The sequence below is a fragment of the Microcebus murinus genome, chromosome 5, assembly GCF_040939455.1.
Source record: "Microcebus murinus isolate Inina chromosome 5, M.murinus_Inina_mat1.0, whole genome shotgun sequence".
Classification (NCBI taxonomy): domain Eukaryota; kingdom Metazoa; phylum Chordata; class Mammalia; order Primates; family Cheirogaleidae; genus Microcebus; species Microcebus murinus.
Window position 1 is genome coordinate 112,189,023 of NC_134108.1, and position 19,369 is coordinate 112,208,391.

General features: G+C 54.9%; 1 long non-coding RNA gene across 1 annotated transcript; it reads left to right on the forward strand.

The window, feature by feature from the left end:
• The first annotated feature begins 11,182 nt into the window (after positions 1 to 11,182).
• On the forward strand, positions 11,183 to 16,209 carry LOC142871001 (uncharacterized). Its single transcript, XR_012919351.1, has 2 exons — positions 11,183 to 12,656; positions 15,562 to 16,209. It is a non-coding gene; the product is annotated as an uncharacterized LOC142871001 (long non-coding RNA).
• Positions 16,210 to 19,369: the final 3,160 nt, after the last annotated feature.

Below are 19,369 nucleotides of genomic sequence, written 5' to 3' on the forward strand. Positions count from 1 at the left end.
AAGCATTAAACAATATTCCTCTATGCACATGCTACTTACATAACTAATACATGTAAACATATTAATTTAATAATAAAATTTATTCAAACATTAAATATTGATTTTAGACTTAAACTCACTTAATCATTTAATTAAAATCTCAAATCTAATCTATAGGAGTCTTTTAAATGTCTTAAACCACCAAGAAGCAAACAAATGCAAAAATTATTATAATGATTACAAGATTGATCACACTTCTATTAAAAATCAGTTACCAAAGGCTAGTACCTTAGTTTTTGTTTTGTTTTGTTTTGTTTTTTGAGACAGAGCCCTGCTCTGTCACCCCGGCTAGAGTTCTTGGCATCAGTTTAGCTCACAGCAACCTCAAACTCCTGGGCTCATGCAATCCTGCTGCCTCAGCCTCCAGAGTAGCTGGGACTACAGGTATGCACCATGTCCGGCTATACTACCTTAGATTTAAACTTATTTCTCCATTTTCCTCCTTCTTCCCTTTCCTCTTCTATTCTTGAGTTACCTTTCTAAGATGTCAGTGTTTTTTATTTTTATATGATCCTGAGGTCTCAGTAATCTTAGGATCTGCATTTTGACCACTTGTGTCTTGGCTGACATGAGGTCTGTTTGCACAGCTCAGAATTCAGATCTGGGTGGCTGGTCACCAGCATGAGCTGCTACACTTTCTTCTTCTTCTCCTTTTTCTCTTCCTTCTCTTTATTCTCTACCTCCTCTTTCCCTTCTCTTTCCTTCCTCCTTCTTCTTCTCCTTTGTCTCCATCATTTCCTCCTCCTCCTCCCTCTAATTGAAGAAGGATAGTTAAGTCAATAAAACTTTTTTTTTTTTTGAAATAGAGTCCCACTCTGTTGCCCGGGCTAGAGTGCCGTGGCGTCAGCCTGGCTCACAGCAACCTCAAACTCCTGGGCTCAAGCAATCCTCTTGCCTCAGCCTCCCGAGTAGCTGGGGCTACAGGCATGTGCCACCATGCCTGGGGAATTTTTTTATATACATATTTTTTAGTTGTCCAGCTGATTTATTTTTACTTGTTTAGTAGTGACGGGGTGTCGCTCTTGCTCAGGCTAGTCTCGAACTCCTGACCTTGAACAATCCGCTAGCCTCGGCCTCCCAGAGGGAATCATATTTAATATAACACACGGTCCTTTGTGACTGGCTTCTTTCATTTAGTGCAATGTTTTCAAGGTTCATCCATGTTGTAGTATATGTCACTAATTCATTCCTTTTTTTTTTTTTTTTTTTTTGAGACAGGGTCTTGCTCTGTCACCCAGGCTAGAGTGCAATAGCATCATCATAGCTCACAACAACCTCAAGCTCCTGGGGCTACAGGCACAAGCCACCACAGTGGCTAATTTTTCTATTTTTTAGTAGAGACAGGGTCTCAGCTCCTGCTAAGGCTGGTCCTGAACTCCTGACCTCAAGCCATCCTCCCAGCTTGGCCTCCCAGAGTGCTAGAAATACAGGCATGAACCAGCTACTTTATTCCTTTTTATTTTCAAATTCATTTTTGTTCCATCGCATGGATGGATATACCACATTTTATTTTCCATTCATCAGTTGATGGACATCGTAGGCTCTTTTCATTGTTTTGGCTATTATGAATATAGTGTTATTTATGAACATTCATGGAACAAGTTCTTGCGTAGACTCATTTTCATTTCTCTGGGCTACGAACGTAGGAGTAGAATTGCTGAGCCACATGGTAGCTCCACACTCGCCCTTTTGAGGAGCTGCCAGACTGTTTCCTAAAGTGGCTGCACCATCTCACATTTCTTGCATGCCGCACACCAGCTGTGGATGGCAGGTCCAATTTTCCATGTCCTTGCTAACACTTGCTATTATCTGTCTTTTTATTATAGCCAGCCTGGTGGGTATGACGTGATTTCTCACTGGGGAATGTAACCCTTTCTAGGTGCACATCTTTCACATAGGTTTTAGTATTTTGCGACCGATTTTCTCCCCCAAATATAATTTAAAACTCTGTCTTGACAATTATTACATAATCCATTTTCTCTCATTCTGATATGCTGACTTGATCTGTTGATATTACTAAGTCTTATACATTCCTCATTTGCATTTTACTATAATTAGTAGGGCAATTTAGACATTTCATCTTCTGGGAGACGAGGAGCTGGCTTGACGTGGCCAGCTCTCCCTTTCGGACGCCTGCCCCGGGACTGCCTTCTCTTGCTGCCGCCGCCCCCTCGCCAGACAGTCTTACTGCGCAGCGCCCGCGCCTGTAGCGGGGCCACTTGGCTTTCTCGGCGTCCTCGTGGCTGTGTTTTCTCTTCCATAGACAAAAGTCAGCACCTATCTCCGCTTACAAACAGACACATAATTAATAGAAGAGACAAAATGAACAGTTGCCTTTTTATTATTAATAAAATCAATTTTTGAAACTCCGCTCTTTTGTATTAATATTACAGCCACCTCTGGTGCCCTTTCATTAATATTATCTTTTGAGAGTCATAAAGATCTCGTGGTCTTCGCAGCCTAAATTTGCCTCAATAGATCATAATTATTATTCCTCCTCCCCATCTTCTTTCTTCCATGCTCAGTTGTCTGCACTTGAGCAATGGGGGCTCCTTTAAGTTGGCTTCTTTGTCCTTTTTAGCACTTTCCTCGACATTCCTGAAGGCCTTGCTCTCTGGCAACCCGGGCACACCCAGAGCCTGTCCCGATCCTTCCCTGAGACATGGGGTCAGCTACCACATAAGCTCTGCAGCTGAAGGGGCCAGTTTCCCTAAGTGGAGAACAGTATCTGAAACCAAAGGCTGGGCGCCGGGGTCCGCATGGGCCTTGGTGGCACAAACGCCACCTGCTCTGTTGGCTGCTTTCAAGACCCTGACGTTGGGCGTAATAGCTGCCACATTTGCCCCAGCCTGCTTCTATCAGTGGGTGGCGTCCTCAGCCGTGAAGGCTTCCCGCGTCCCTGCCACACCAGGAGGCAGCAACCCGGGACAAGAGTTTATAGACTTTACGTGGCAATGCCGTGAAGGGCTCTCTGCAGGCTGACGAGGAGTGGGGGAGGTTGAGGGTGTGAATCAGGCAGCACCCCAGGTGGGGGGGGGCGCAGCGCTGTAGAGGTTTCGAAGGCATCAGTTTGGAATAGAGGAACTGCTCAGGGGTTTTTCCACTTGACATTCTCACCTAGTTAGGGCCTGTTGAGCTGCAGGCATTTGGGATGTGACCATGTATTCTCCTAAAAAGTATATTGAAGTCTTAACCTCTTGTACCTCAGAATGTGATCTTATTTGGAAACAGCGTCTTTAAAGACAAAATCAAGTTGAAAGGAAGTCATTAGCAGGAGCCTTAATCCAATAGGACTGGTGTCCCTATGAAAAGGGGAAATTTGGACTCAGACACACACAGAGGGATGGCCGGGCGTGGTGGCCACACCCTTGCCGATGGCAGCACTCTGGGAGGCCGAGGCAGGACGATCACTTGAGCTCAGTAGTTGGAAACCAGCCTCAGCAAGAGTGAAACCCCATCTCTACTGAAAATAGAAAAAATTAGCCGGGCATGGTGGCGCGTGCCTGTGGTCCCAGCTACTTGGGAGGCCGAGGCAGGAGGATTGGTTGAGCCCAGGAGTTTGAGGTTGCTGTGAGCTAGGCTGACGCCACGGCACTCTAGCCCAGGCAACAGAGTGAGACTCTGTCACATACAAACAAACAAACAAACAAACAAACAAACAAACAAACAGGGAAAGGCTATCTACAAGCCAAGGGGGCTGAGGCTTCAGAGCAAGGAGAGGGGCCCAGAACAGACTCTGTCAAGGCCCCAGAAGGAACCAACCCTGCTAACATCTCGCATTCCAGACTTCTTCTCCAGGACATTGAGAGGACAAATTTCTGTTGTTTAAAACAACTGCCCACGTGAGCACTTCGCTAGGCAGCCCTGGCCCACTAGGAACCCTCTGCCGCTCCCCCTTTGCCCACCCCTCCAGCCTCCACTGCAGGGTCACCTGAGCTGTTACCTGTCACCTGCAACCAAGTACAAACCACTTTACGACACTTCTTTGAGAGCAAGATTACATTATTCCCTCATTTAACTATTAATAATTCCATAGTTATTACGCCCGGGCACTGTGGCCATAGGAGGGAGCAAGACACACACGGTCCTTTCCCCTGGAGCTTACAGGCCAACAGGGGAGACAGGTATGATGGCATTCGTACACAAGGAATGTCAAGGAGCCAGCCGCTTTGGTGCGCCTGTAATGCTAGCTACAGGAGGAGCCAAGGCCAGAGGATCTCTTGAGACCAGGAGTTCAATACCAGCCTGGACAATATAGTGAGATCCCGTCTCTACATAAAATTTAAAAAAATTTAATTAGCTGGGCATGGTGTCGTGTGCCTATGTAACAGAGAGAATGGCCTGAAAAAGGGCAAAAATGTTTTTTGTCTCTTTAAAACCTCCAGAAAACCTCCCCCACTTCTTTTGGAAAAGGAAAACCTGTGTCCCTGCCTTAGGCCAGTGGTTGGGAGGGGCAGGAAGTGTCCTTTGTTCTTTGTGCTACCAGAGATACCAGTGGGACCTGTCTGGGCGGAATTGTGGGCGTCTGGGTGGAGACTGTCTTCCGGAGATGGGACTGATCACAATAGCCTGACACTGAAAACCCTCCCTTTAAAAGGCTCTATATTTCTACTTACGATTAGGACGATGACATTTTAGACATGGGTCTCCGTCCTCCTCATTTTTCCATGAGTTAACAAACTCTTCTTTCCTTCTCCTCAAACCGCTTGTCTTTGTTCTTCTGATGCTTGAACCCCAGAGCTGGAGGCTGCAGTGAGCCGTGATGGTGCTGCAGCCCTCCAGCCTGGGCAACAAAACGACACCCTGTCTCTGAAAAAAAAACATATTGAGGGAGGTGGCAGTGTGTGGGGGGCTTAGGGTGTGGTGTGGCCAGGCCAGCTCCAGGCCAGATGCAGAGCGGGAGGCTCCGCAGGCCGGCAGGCAGGCTGGAGGCCGGGCAGGTTTAGGCGCCAGCCCTGCTCGGCCTCTAGGCCCTCTAGGGATCTGGGGCTTTGGGAATTCACGGGAGCCACGGGAATTCAAAGTTTTAAGCAGGAGAGAAACAGGATCCTATTTATTTGCCTTTTAAAATGATTTCTCTGGATGGCGAAGAGACTGGAGGAGGGTAAGTGTGGCCGAGGGAAAGGCAGATTTGATGATCTGGGGACTTCAAAAAGGCAAGAAAAGGGCGGTTAAGTGCACTCAGGGCAAACCAAGGCAGGCAAGCTGCCAGGAGAGGAAGTGGCCCCTCCGGTGGCTGCAGGGCCTGGCATTGCGGGGGCTTCCCGGGAGGCGAGGACAGCGCTCCTGTTCGAGTTTGTTTCCTGTTTATGCCTCCTTTCTCTCATGGAGATCCTCACGGCCTCTGGCCTGAGTGCTGGCCGCCAAGTCCTGATTTGCCTCCCTGTTGGGCTCTGCCTTCTCCTAGAGCCTCCTCCAGCCGGCCCTAAACTGCAGCCCATTTGACAGCTCCCTGCTGGGTCCTGGCTGGCTGCGGAGCCTGGCGCTTGGGTGAAGGTCGCTCAGGAGCCCCTGACGGCCTCTGGGGGCTCTCCCTGCCTCCACTCCTCGTCCTCACCCCCGCCTGCTCTCTGCCAAGCAGACGCCAGGGTGGCCCTCAGTGAATTTGTGCAAAACCAGCGAATGAATGCATGGGTGCACCAGGCCACTGCCAACCAACCCACCCTGTGCCAGGCCCTGAGCCCGTGGCCACTCTGCACCTTGCTCCTGTGCTTCACCCACCTCTTCCTTCTCTGCCTAGTAAACACTCCATGTCGCCAGGTGCCGTGGCTTGCTCCTTTAACCCTAGAGTTTTGGGAGGCCGAGGTGGATGGATTGCTTGAAGCCAGTTCAGAACCAGCCTGAGCAACATAGCATGACCCTGTCTCTACAAAATAATAAAATAAAAATAAAAAAATGAGCCGGGCGTGGTGGCGCATGCCTGTAGTCCCAGCTACTCAGGAGGCTGAGGCAGGAGGATTGCTTGAGCCCAGGAGTTTGGGGCTGCAGTGAGCTATGCTCATGCCACTACACTCTAGCCTGGGCGATGGAGCAAGACCTGTCTCTAAAAAAAAAAAAAACACGTATAGTTGCGGGGAAAGATCTGTCAAGGTGTTATTCAGCGGCTACTACTTGGTGGCAGCTTTCAGGACTTTTCAATGTTTTGTTTGTGCTTTACAAGGAACGTATACAGTGCCAGGGTTAGGGTAAAAGCAAAGCTAACAAACAGAAAAAGCCCATTCATCTACAAATGGCTCATTGTTCAAGTCCTTACTGACCCCCTACTGAACTCCCAAGCCCCTGATGCCATTCTCATGACATTGAATAATTATGGTTGTAACTACTGTAACACATAGGCACTGAGCTCCCTAAGCCTCAGTTTCCTTATCTGTAAAGTGGGGGTAGTAAGAGTTCTCATGTGGTAGGGTTGTTGAGATGACTCAGCCAAACATTTGCATGTTACATAGTGTTTGGCAGGATAAGAACTCAATAAGCTTTTGCTGCTGCTACTCTTATTACAGTTTACATTAATTGCAAACAACTCTCCAACATTGGCATTATCAGCTTTATAAATGATTAAAATATGGCTCAGAGAGATTAAGTAACTTGCCTAAAGTCACGCAGCTAGTGAAGGTTTCCCAGGAAGTTAGATGGAAGTTAATCAGCCACAAATGCAAGTTATGGGGAATCTGCACACAGCGAATGAGAAGTGCCGTCTGGGGAAGGAATTGCAGATGGTGCTGAGGAAATTGGGGAGTCAGTTAGTCCAATCAAAGGGTAACCCTGAGTAAGCATGCATGGATGGAGACTACAACAAAGGAAGCAAAAATTGAATCCATGGTACTAGGTTCCATCCGAAGAACGAATGTGGCTGCAGAAGAGGATGGCCTTTATGGAATCTAGGAAGGGGCCAAGAACAAGAATCATGTGCTGTTTAGCCATTGTTCCTTGCAGAGAGACAGGCATGGGTATTCTTTAGTCAGCAGCCCCAGATAGCTGTGACATCAAGTGTATAATAACAATGAGCTCACAGTAATGCTCTACATATCAGAAGATGGATGGCGAGAGGGATTTCTTATGTCAGTTTGCTGGAAGAATATGTGCACCACTATTTCATGATTATACTAGAATCCACAGCGTGGGATCGCATTGTTCCGAGTGATTCTGCCTGAACATGGTGCCAGAAGCTGTCCCAGGGACACTGGAAGAAATGAATGAATCCAATGAAACTTGTATTTATGGTAATGATGTGTTTGAGACATCTCAAACACTCACTTTATCGTACCACTTCCAACCCATGGGGACCAGAGGAGCACGGCCTGCTGACCTCAGGAAGAGGAACAGTGTGCTGCTTCTGAGACTCTCCTCTCTTTTTACCCTAGATGTTGGGAGCCATGTAACGATTGTGTTCCCTTTTCTGAACCTGCTGCTACAGTTCCAAATTTGTTACCCCCTCCCAGCATATATATACTAATGTCATTGGTTTTATCTGATTTTTCTAACTCTTCATTTGCCCCAGTTGTAATTTTCATTCTACTGTATTATATCGTGTTTAGGCTATTTCAGATTATGTTTAAAATAAGTCTGGTATAAATAAATACAAGGTTTTATTCCAGTTCTGGTTTTACTATGACTTGGATGAAATACTCCCAAAATATCTACCTCTCCTGACTTTGTGTTCTTGGTCACCAAGCAACATTTTGATTGGCAGTCGGCCTTTCCATCCAGGCATCTTGCTTCCAGAAGGCGGGCACCCTAGGTAACGGACAAGAGTCCAGGCAGTCCCCTGGTTACAGACCACCTGACTTAGGGTGTTCTGTATTTAGGAACAGGCTCCCAAGTTTCCCCATAAGGATAATTTATAATTAAATAAATAATTTGGGAGCTGGTTTCTCCTATGCATGTAAACAAATCTGCATGGCTAAGCAGTTTGTGGGTGTGGCATCCTTATGCAGCAGCTAGTCTCGTAGGTAGACAGAGAAGCAGCTGGTAGAAACACAAGAACACGAAGGATCAGAAGATCCAGATCCAAGGAAGTGTACAGCAAAAGAATGAGCTGAAGCCTCTGTCTCCATGAAGCAGGATCTGCTAAGCCTCAGGACCAAGACCCTAAGCTTGAGCAGTTTACAAAGGTTTACTGTGCAGTTAGCAAGAACATCAGCTGCTACAAGGCTGTTTATGATGAGAAAAGAAAAAGGCTGTGCCAGCAACCTTAGACACTTTTTTCAAGAAACCGACTTCCGTGATGAGCTCCCCCTCCAGCAGCAGAACCAAACCCTGATTCTCCAGCTCCGCTCTATCCTGCCCCAGCGCCACCTCCATCATCTTCCCGTCAATGTCCGCTGCCTTTCTGCCTCACTGGTGCCCTTCCAGGGGGCACTGATGAAACAGCAAGTGTTAACCTTTAACATTCTTTCTTTCTTCTTCTTCAAGACAGAGTCTCACTTTGTTGCCCAGGCTAGAGTGAGTGCCCTGGTGTCAGCCTCGCTCACAGCAACCTCGAACTCCTGGGCTCAAGCGATCCTCCTGCCTCAGCCTCCCCAGTAGCTGGGACTACAGGCATGCGCCACCACGCCCAGCTAATTTTTTCTATATATATTAGTTGGCCAATTAATTTATTTCCATTTTTAGTAGAGACGGGGTCTTGCTCTTGCTCAGGTTGATTTCAAACTCCTGACCTCGAGCAATCCGCCCACCTCGGCCTCCCAGAGTGCTAGGATTACAGGCGTGAGCCACCGCGCACCGCGCCCAGTCAACCTTAACATTCTTCTTTGAAATTTCTCCCAGCTCCCATCTAAACTTTTTGTATGAGTTTGCTTTTATGGTCTGTTTGATTGAGCACAACAGTTTCTGTAACTGACTATTATATTACAGTACAGGGGTATTATTATTATTATAGTGTTGCGGCAGTGTGTACAGCTAGTGTTACAGCTCTTGACCGGGGAAAGAACCGAGCAGCACACAAAGAGTTAGAGAACAGCCTTTATTCTTCCACAGCAGGCTCCGCGTAGCTGGTGCTACAGCCCTCCTCCGTCTTCCAACCTTCTGACCCTTCTGCTCTTCTGCTTTTACACCCTTGGTAGGGCTCAAGAAGCGTCCAATCAACCACAAGCTTTAACATCCAATCAACATCAAGCTTTAACATCCAATCAAAAATAGCGGGATTAAAAAAGTACCCAACCAAGACCATGCAAGCAGCAAGCAGCGCGGTGTGCCCAGAAACAGGCGGCAGCACGGGGCCTGGGGCACTCTGCGCAGGGCCTGGCGGCGGTGGGGCACTCCCGCTGGGGGCCTGGGGCACTCTGCGCAGGGCCTGGCGGCGGTGGGGCACTCCCGCTGGGGGCCTGGGGCACTCTGCGCAGGGCCTGGCGGCGGTGGGGCCCTCCCGCTGGGGGCCTGGGGCACTCTGCGCAGGGCCTGGCGGCGGTGGGGCACTCCCGCTGGGGGCCTGGGGCGTCTCTGCGCAGGGCCTGGCGGCGGTGGGGCACTCTCGCTGGGGGCCTGGGGCACTCTGCGCAGGGCCTGGCGGCGGTGGGGCACTCCCGCTGGGGGCCTGGCGTCTCTGCGCAGGGCCTGGCGGCGGTGGGGCACTCCCGCTGGGGGCCTGGGGCACTCTGCGCAGGGCCTGGCGGCGGTGGGGCACTCCCGCTGGGGGCCTGGGGCACTCTGCGCAGGGCCTGGCGGCGGTGGGGCACTCCCGCTGGGGGCCTGGGGCACTCTGCGCAGGGCCTGGCGGCGGTGGGGCACTCCCGCTGGGGGCCTGGGGCACTCTGCGCAGGGCCTGGCGGCGGTGGGGCACTCCCGCTGGGGGCCTGGCGGCTCTGCGCAGGGCCTGGCGGCGGTGGGGCACTCCCGCTGGGGGCCTGGCGGCTCTGCGCAGGGCCTGGCGGCGGTGGGGCACTCCCGCTGGGGGCCTGGGGCACTCTGCGCAGGGCCTGGCGGCGGTGGGGCACTCCCGCTGGGGGCCTGGCGGCTCTGCGCAGGGCCTGGCGGCGGTGGGGCACTCCCGCTGGGGGCCTGGCGTCTCTGCGCAGGGCCTGGCGGCGGTGGGGCACTCCCGCTGGGGGCCTGGGGCACTCTGCGCAGGGCCTGGCGGCGGTGGGGCACTCCCGCTGGGGGCCTGGCGTCTCTGCGCAGGGCCTGGCGGCGGTGGGGCACTCCCGCTGGGGGCCTGGGGCACTCTGCGCAGGGCCTGGCGGCGGTGGGGCACTCCCGCTGGGGGCCTGGGGCACTCTGCGCAGGGCCTGGCGGCGGTGGGGCACTCCCGCTGGGGGCCTGGCGTCTCTGCGCAGGGCCTGGCGGCGGTGGGGCACTCCCGCTGGGGGCCTGGCGGCTCTGCGCAGGGCCTGGCGGCGGTGGGGCACTCCCGCTGGGGGCCTGGGGCACTCTGCGCAGGGCCTGGCGGCGGTGGGGCACTCCCGCTGGGGGCCTGGCGTCTCTGCGCAGGGCCTGGCGGCGGTGGGGCACTCCCGCTGGGGGCCTGGGGCACTCTGCGCAGGGCCTGGCGGCGGTGGGGCACTCCCGCTGGGGGCCTGGGGCACTCTGCGCAGGGCCTGGCGGCGGTGGGGCACTCCCGCTGGGGGCCTGGGGCACTCTGCGCAGGGCCTGGCGGCGGTGGGGCACTCCCGCTGGGGGCCTGGGGCACTCTGCGCAGGGCCTGGCGGCGGTGGGGCACTCCCGCTGGGGGCCTGGGGCACTCTGCGCAGGGCCTGGCGGCGGTGGGGCCCTCCCGCTGGGGGCCCAGGCGGCTCTGCGCAGGGCCTGGCGGCGGTGGGGCACTCCCGCTGGGGGCCTGGCGGCTCTGCGCAGGGCCTGGCGGCGGTGGGGCACTCCCGCTGGGGGCCTGGGGCACTCTGCGCAGGGCCTGGCGGCGGTGGGGCACTCCCGCTGGGGGCCTGGCGGCTCTGCGCAGGGCCTGGCGGCGGTGGGGCACTCCCGCTGGGGGCCTGGCGTCTCTGCGCAGGGCCTGGCGGCGGTGGGGCACTCCCGCTGGGGGCCTGGCGGCTCTGCGCAGGGCCTGGCGGCGGTGGGGCACTCCCGCTGGGGGCCTGGCGGCTCTGCGCAGGGCCTGGCGGCGGTGGGGCACTCCCGCTGGGGGCCTGGGGCACTCTGCGCAGGGCCTGGCGGCGGTGGGGCACTCCCGCTGGGGGCCTGGCGGCTCTGCGCAGGGCCTGGCGGCGGTGGGGCACTCTGCCGGACCGGCCCCAGCAGGTGCCCTCCAACCAGCCACCTGCAGCGCTGGCCCGCGGACGGGGAGGCCGGGGAGGTGGCAAGCAGCCCGTCCCGGCGCCCGCCATTTTCTGCATCAACAGTATTACGCTGTATTGTTACCGCCACGTAGGAGCCATCATGGAATGATCGTTATTATCGCTGCATATGCGCTATTCACCAGGGATCCGATGAACATACACATCCGCCCACAGATGTTCTCAGGACCGCATCTCCTCCCCAACCCAGGGCACTTCCGCATTTCGCCTCAGGAGCGACATGGCTCCTGCCCTGGAGACGCAGCAGTCATCTCGGCCTGTCCCATCAGGGGCATTGTTCTGGAGCTCAGAAGGGAGCGCCTGCCCACGCAGCCTGCAACTCCGAGCCTCATTTTATGGGGCAAACCCATCCGCCACAAACAGCGACCGAAGACCAGGAAAGGACCAGCACGCAGCACTGGGCGGCAGTAGCGTTGACCCGCGGGGAGCAGCTCCCAAGCTTGGTTTCTTCCTTGGCACAGCGGGACGGCGACGTCACCCCTCTTTGCGTGGACTCAGCCAGGCGATTCACGCAGATCATTTAGCGCAGTCATCCCTATCACTGCCAAGACTGCAAGCGTTAATTATCCTCACTGCAGCTGTGAGGCGGTAGGATTAGTCACCTTGACTAACGCCGCCGCCCGCGGGTCCCGCTAGAGGGCGGCGAGGCGGCACCGCTCGGCCCGCCTGGCCGGGAGCGGGAGGGCCGGTGAGAGCGAACGTTCTCCGCCGTTCTCCAACGTTCTCCGCCGTTCTCCAACGTTCTCCGCCGTTCTCCGCCGTTCTCGCGCTGCCGCCGCCGCGTCCTGGCACCTGCTGCGCCCGCTCCCTCTGCGCCTGAAGTCACCGCAGCGCCAGGTCCCTGTGGGCACAGCTCCCGTGTCTGCGACTCTGCCCGCAAGGACACCTACATCCACCCACGCCTTTCTCCCATGAACACCCCGGCTGGTCTCCACACTGCGGCTGAGGGCCTGGACTCCCCGCCTGTGGGTTCTCCCGGCTGCGCAACCCGGAAGTCCCCTGGTCCCACTCGGACCTCTCCAGGCAGAAGGGGGCGAACACCGTTGGCCTTTCACATCTGCGGCGCGTCAGACCCACGATCCCAGCCGACTGCGGCGACATTCCTGGCGACGACCGTCAGTCCCGTACGCGAGCCCCGCCCGAGCCCCCGGCGCCCTGGCCCACCCGCGGCCGAGGGGCTGGGCAGGGCGCCCTTCCGGGCAGGGCGCCACACTGAGCCCTGAAAACTGCCCTGGGCGCGGCGGGGCACGGAGCTCCGGCTTGCCTGGCGTCCCGAGCTGCCGAGTCCCGCTGCCTCCCACCTTGCCCAGAGGGCTCCGGCGCCAAAGCCGCGAAGCAGCTCCCGAGGGCCGCAGCCTCCTTTCTCTCTAGGTGAGGCATCGGGCCTCGGCCTGGGCGGCCGGGAGCTGGCGGCTGGCGCGCCAGGCCGCGGCCTCGCCTCTTGTCCGCACACAGGGTGTGTGTGCCCTCCTTTCTTTCTGTCGCTCTGGGCACTTGGGGTGTTTGGTCTGAAGCCCGCGGGCGCGGGGACGTTATCTTCTCCGGGGCAGCTTCTCGCAGGCGGTGTGGCCGGCAGGCGAGGAGAGCGAGGCCCGCCGGCTCGCGGCCGACACCCAGCCTTGGGGACACAGCGTTGGGTCCCGCTGCACTTCGCACCTGAGGAACTTCATATTTCAGTGGAAGGGCTCACAACTTTGTTTTTGGACGTCCGCGCCCGGCCTCCCCGCGCCCGGAGGGACGTCCGCGCCCGGCCTCCCCGCGCCCGGAGGGACGTCCGCGCCCGGCCTCCCCGCGCCCGGAGGGACGTCTGCGCCCCGCGGCTCCCCGCGCCCGGAGGGACGTCCGCGCCCGGCCTCCCCGCGCCCGGAGGGACGTCCGCGCCCGGCGGCTCCCCGCGCCCGGAGGGACGTCCGCGCCCCGCGGCTCCCCGCGCCCGGAGGGACGTCCGCGCCCCGCGGCTCCCCGCGCCCGGAGGGACGTCCGCGTCCGGCCTCCCCGCGCCCGGAGGGACGTCTGCGTCCGGCTGCGCGGCCCTGCCGCGCGAGCGCCGTGGCGCCGTCCCTTGGCCGCGGGGCATTCTGGAGAGATCCTTTTGTGCCTTGAGAGCGAGTCCCCCGGCAGCCAGCGGTTCTTTTTAAGCCCCCCGCTCAAGCCAGGGCTTGGCTCGGTCCCCACACGGCCCGGGTGCTGCGGCAGCCCTGGCTGGGCCCTCGGGCTGCTGTGCGGGAAGTCCCGCGCGGTGGGGCTGCCGGCGGCTTCGCCACGGTGCGCTTGCGCGGACTGCCTCTCCGACTCTGCGCTCGGTCGCGTCAGGTGGATGAGAAAACTCCAAATATTTGGGCAGAGATAGCTTTAAAGGATTGTTAGCTGCATACGCAGCTCTAAAAGGACAGTAAAGGGCGCAGCAGCAGCTTGGAGGAGGACCGGGCGGCAGTGGCGGCTGTGCCTCCCTGCGGCGGCGCGAGGGCCGCGCTGCGCTGGCTGCGCTTGCTTCTTGCAGGAATCTGGGAGGAAGGGCCCTGGGCACCTGGAATTCGCACCCCAGGGAGGAGGGACCCTGCGGTGAGCTGGAATCACTGTGGTGATATGACCTGCCGGGAGTGGGACAGAGCCACGAGTTGGGACCAGCCACTGGGACTGGGACCAGCTGTCGTTGCTGGGCCGGGCGCTGCAGACAAGAGTGGGAAGCAAACAGGAAGCTAGCACCTTCCTCCCCAGCCCGCATCCGCCCGCTGAGCCCGATGGGGTGGCCGCGGAAGGGACCAGCAGGCAGTAGCAGAGCGCTGCTGGAGCTGGGACAGTGGCCGAACACCCGTGAGGGTCCTTTGGTCCGGGCACTCTCCCTGGAGAGGGTTTCTCCATTAATCTGCCTGGGGCAAGTCTGGCTGCCGGAGTTCTCAGCACTGAGGGGAAGGGATGAGGAAGGCTTCTACTTTATCCTGAATAATTTTCAGTGTGGCCCCCAAGACCTCAATGGCATGGTCCAGTCTCTCCAGCGAGAAAAGCCAGCGTGTCATGGCCCGTTTGCAGGATGGAGGATGAACACAGAACATAAAATACAAACTCAGAACACAAAGAAAAACGCAGACACACATATAGACGGTTGACTCGAGTAATAATACACTGGGTCAGTTTTAATTTTTATACTCTAAAAAATTAAAGTTAGTTCCTTGTACGTAACCACCCAGCCATTGCAGCAATGGCCATAAATTCCAGAATAGCCTTAGGGAAGCAGATGTCCCCTGACTCAGAATCTGTAGGTGGTTGCTCTAGGCACCAGGCAAAGATCATGGACCGAGATTAGCAAGGATGGGCAAGGCGAGTCACAGGGGGCATTTCTCATGCCCAGCTTCTTTTAGGGTGACCCCCTAAGATCTTCGGCTGAATCCTGGTGCTGTGCATGGCTTAGGTCGCCCCTCCCTTGAGAGGTCTTACCCATCATGGACTAACCAGCCATCTTATGGGGCGTACACAAAAATCACAGGAACAGTGTGTTTATTGTGTGGCCTCCAGACTCCGTGGGGCAGCTCTTGCTTACTTGCAACTCAGGTCCGTTGTTATGCCTCTAGGCAACACCTTGTTTTTGTTATGCCTCAAGGCAACAGGGGCCTTGTCCGGAACATATTACTTTTAAATGCTCTGGATAGAGCATGTACATTACTAAATTTAATTCTTAAACTAGGAAGATATATGTCAGTCCCCTATACCCGTGTGAGTGTGGAATACCAGGGACTGCACTGCCATGTGGGGTGAGTCAGGAGTCTGGGGCTCTCGTGGCTTCTCATATAGACTGTCACCTTCTGGTTCCAAGCCTTCTGGCATGCCCACATGCAGGGTACTTGGTGTTTCCCTCCTTACTGAGGCTCTGCCGTGTGAAACCAGCCTGCTCCTGGGATCCCCCGCTGACACTGGCCTTTAAGTTTCTCTAGTCTGCTAAGACATTCGTCCATGTGCTGACTCACTTACTTATCTATTTATTTATGTTGTATAATCTCCTGTTTTGTTTGTTTGTTGTCCTTGTAGGTTGTTGCCTTTTAAAACCTCTTTATCAGGTTTCAGTGGGGTTTCCAGTAGGAGCAGAGTGGCTGTGTCGGTCAGCCTCCTTCAGGCCAGAGGCCCAGTTGTGCCTGTGGGGTGGATGTGGGGACTGTGGGCACAGAGAGGAAGCAGATGGCAGGAAGCCTTTCTTTGTATCTCCCTCTGCTTTCTGGGGCTTGCCCTCTCCCCAGGAGGCACTGGGCCTCTGCTCAGTGTGAGCCAGCTGCATTTCCAACAGGCTTCCTTCCTATGGAGAGGGACAGCAAGAACTCTGCATGATGTGCCCTCCTGTGGAGAGGTCTTCCGGAACAACAAGAGTCTATGGTTTGCATTTTATTTTTGCTGGCCTCTGACTAATGATTGGAAGCAAAACAGAGCCAAAATAGTCAGCTAGTTTACAGTCTCTGCTATGGATGTTCATGAAATACCTGCACTTTTATACTGCTGCCAAAAGCAAGGACTGCAGAAAGAGTGACCAGGTGGATCTGGCAGCAGTCCTAAGAACAGCAAAGAAACTCTCTTTTGCTCAAAAATTTCCTCCTTTGTTAGAGTCAAGGACCCTCAAAGACCCTCAACTCCCCTATGACTCGTCCTACACACGGACTTCGCCCTGGAAAATTCCAGCTATAGCTCCGAGAAGAATGCAGTCCATGACGTGCTGACCACGGGATGCTCCAGGGAGTGCTGACTGCAATTGTTCCCGACCACCTGCCAGGTTGGAGATGAGTAACCAGTCACAAACAGGATACTGATAAGACGCTGATTGGGGCTGATTAACCCAGACCCAAGCCTCATCGTCAACACTCTATTTTTTGTTTCTACTTCCTTGTTTCTGTATGCTTATAACACCTACTAAGAATCTAAGTAAAGCAGACCTTGACAATCATTCGCTTGGTCTCGTTTCTTTCTCTCGCTCATCTCTTTCAGGCACGGTCCCCCTCGCCCCCGCGAGTAACAGAAGGTCCCGCGGGTTGGGACAAGTGGCGCCCAACGTGGGGCTCGAGGTACGGACCTTTGTCGGGTGACGCCACGGAGTGCTCTTCGGCCGAAGGAAACCCTACAGAGACCCTCGTTCTGCCGCTCACAGAGTCGACGGTCTGGTGAGTAAATTTTTACATTGTCACCCCATCGAGATGGGCCATTCATTGTCTAAAGAGGCCGTTTTTATTAAGGATCTTAAGGCCTCACTCAGAGAGAGAGGAATTAGAGTTAAGAAAAAGGATCTAGTAAAGTTTTTTGTGTTCATTGATCGTGCTTGTCCTTGGTTTATTATTGGTGGACCTGAGATCCACCCACACAAATGGCAAAAAGTAGGTAGAGATTTAAACGATTTACTTCTAAGTCAGGGCCCAGATGCCGTCCCTGGATCTGTTTTTTCGTACTGGGGACTAATCAGAGATATTGTTGAAGGGGCAGATTCAGACCCCAATAAAAAGCAGCTGCTCTCTGTAGCAGAATTCTGCCTCCGACCCGTGTCGCGGTCCGCTTCGAAAACGTCTTTGGGAGCGGCCGAAGGGTCGGCCCCCCCCCGATAATCCTAAAAGATCAACATGCCCTTCCCCTTGCCCTTCAGTTTGTATTAATATGCCCCCTCCAGACCCCTCAGTTGAGCTCCAGACATCTAGAGACAAGCCCCCGGTTAATAGGCCAGACACCAAGGCCCTCTACCCTCCCTTACCCGAGGTTACGGCTCCTCATGCATTCAATTACCCGGTATTCAAAAAACAACCCCCCCGAGAGTCCCTCGACACCGCCGAAGAGGCAACCGTCAGAGAGGAAGCGGCCCAATATCACAATCCCGAATGGGCTCCTCCTTACGCGCCCCAAATTTGCGCACCTTCGTTAATGCCTCCCCTTACAATGCCCTTGCTTTTGCGTACCAAAGAAGACTTAAGTCAAAGGGTTACGCAATTAAAGGATGTTTTACAACTTCAGAAAAAGTTTGCCCAGCTTTCCAAAGACTTGTCCTCCCTCCAAGATACGCTTAAAGATTCGGTTTTCATTAGCCACCCACGTCATGAGACCGCCCAGTCTCACGTCACCTTACATAAGAAATTCTTAAAATCCTCCCATAAAGCCCTAGCATTCCCGGTAGTTACCAGGTCTAATAGGCGAGGAGACCTTACCACCCCTCCTTCGAGCCAGTCCCCGCCCTAAGATTCAGATAATGAGGATGCAGAGGAGAGAGAAAGAGAAAGTGATAGTGATGACCCCCCGGAGGAGGCAGTCCCGGGGCCCACTGCAGAGCCCACTGAGTTCCGCAGACTAAAACTTAAGACTCTAAAAGAATTAAATTCCGCTGTTAGGACGTATGGGCCCAATGCACCCTTTACCTACTCCCTCCTAGAGGCAGCCTCGGGAAGCGGCTACCTGCTCCCCGGAGAATGGACCAAGCTGGTTCAAGCAGCCCTTTCACGTGGGCAGTTCCTCTCATGGAAGGCCGATTTTCTCGACCGTTGTCAAATTACGGCTAATAATAATTTAAAAAACCCCAATTCTGCCTCTTGGACCCTTGAAAAACTTAGCGGACAAGGGAAGTTTGCCACTGAACAGCGTCAAAGGGGACTCCCGATTGGGCTTCTGTCTCAGACCGCTGCAGCCGCCTTCGGCGCCTGGCGAACACTTCCCTCTACGGGATCTGTTCTCACTCCCCTGACAAAAATCACCCAGGGAGCTCAAGAGGGCTTTAGTGAATTTGTGGGCAGGCTTTTAGAGTCTGCTGAACGAACCCTCAGGCACGAGGATGAGAATAATAGGCTTATTAAACAATTGGCCTATGAAAATGCCAACAGCGCTGGCAGGGCCATCCTCAGGGGCAAACTTAAAAACAAAGACCTTAATGACATGATTAGAATGTGTAATGATGCTGACCCCTTCGCCCATAAGGTGTCGCAGGCTGTGCAGCTTGCGGTCAGGGCTGCCATTCAAGGCACTGCGGCACAGAAAGGCTGTTTTAAGTGCGGTCAGCCAGGGCACTTTGCGAAGCAATGTCCGTTAGCCACCTCCTCTGCTGCCCCTAACCTCAGTGGACCACCAGGCAGGCCAACTCGGCCCCCCTCCATCTGTCCTCGCTGCAAGAGGGGATACCATTGGGCTAGTGAGTGCCGTTCTAAGACCGATGCCCTTGGAAATCCCTTGCCACCCCTTTCGGGAAACGGCCTGAGGGGCCAGCCCCGGGCCCCTTGTCCTATTCAATTTCAGTCGGCCTCGGGGAACAGCCGACAAGAGGATCCCCAGCCCCCAGACTCCTCCGAGCCACCACAGAGAGCGCAGGAGTGGACTTGTGTGCCTCCTCCGACACAATATTAAAACCTGAAGATGGTGTTCAAATTTTGCCTACTGGCTCATTTGGACCCCCACCGGCTAACATGTTCTTTTTTATTCTGGGCCGAGCCTCCTCTACTCTTGCAGGGCTCATAGTCCACCCTTCCATAGTAGATAGTGACTTTACCGGGGAGATTAACATCTTAGCCAGCGCGCTTACCGGCCCTGTGTGTGTCTCTAAGGGACAGCGTTTAGCTCAGGCGTTGCCCTTGCCCCTTAATACGTCCTTCCCAGCCATCACCTCTAACCGAGGTGCTTCCTGTCCTGGCTCTTCTGATGTTTATTGGGTCCAAGCTATCACCAAAAAACGACCCACCCTGCGGTTAAAGTTAGATGGTAAACTTTTTGAAGGCCTTCTTGATTCTGGCGCCGATTCCACAGTTATTGCCCAGGACGCCTGGCCTCGATCATGGCCACTGCAGCCTTCCCTTACGCACTTACAAGGTATAGGACAGTCTAATAATACTCTCCAGAGCTCCAAAATTTTAACATGGGAAGACCCTGAGGGAAACAAAGGCACCACCCAACCCTTTGTAGTCCCAAACCTGCCTGTTAACTTATGGGGGCGTGATATTCTTGCACAAATGAATGTCATTATGTGCAGCCCCAATGAAGTTGTAGCCAGCCAAATGCTTAAACAGGGATTCCTCCCAGGACAGGGCTTAGGCAAGGAGGGTCAGGGACTAAGAGCACCCTTGACCACCCCCCCTAAGTCAGACAGA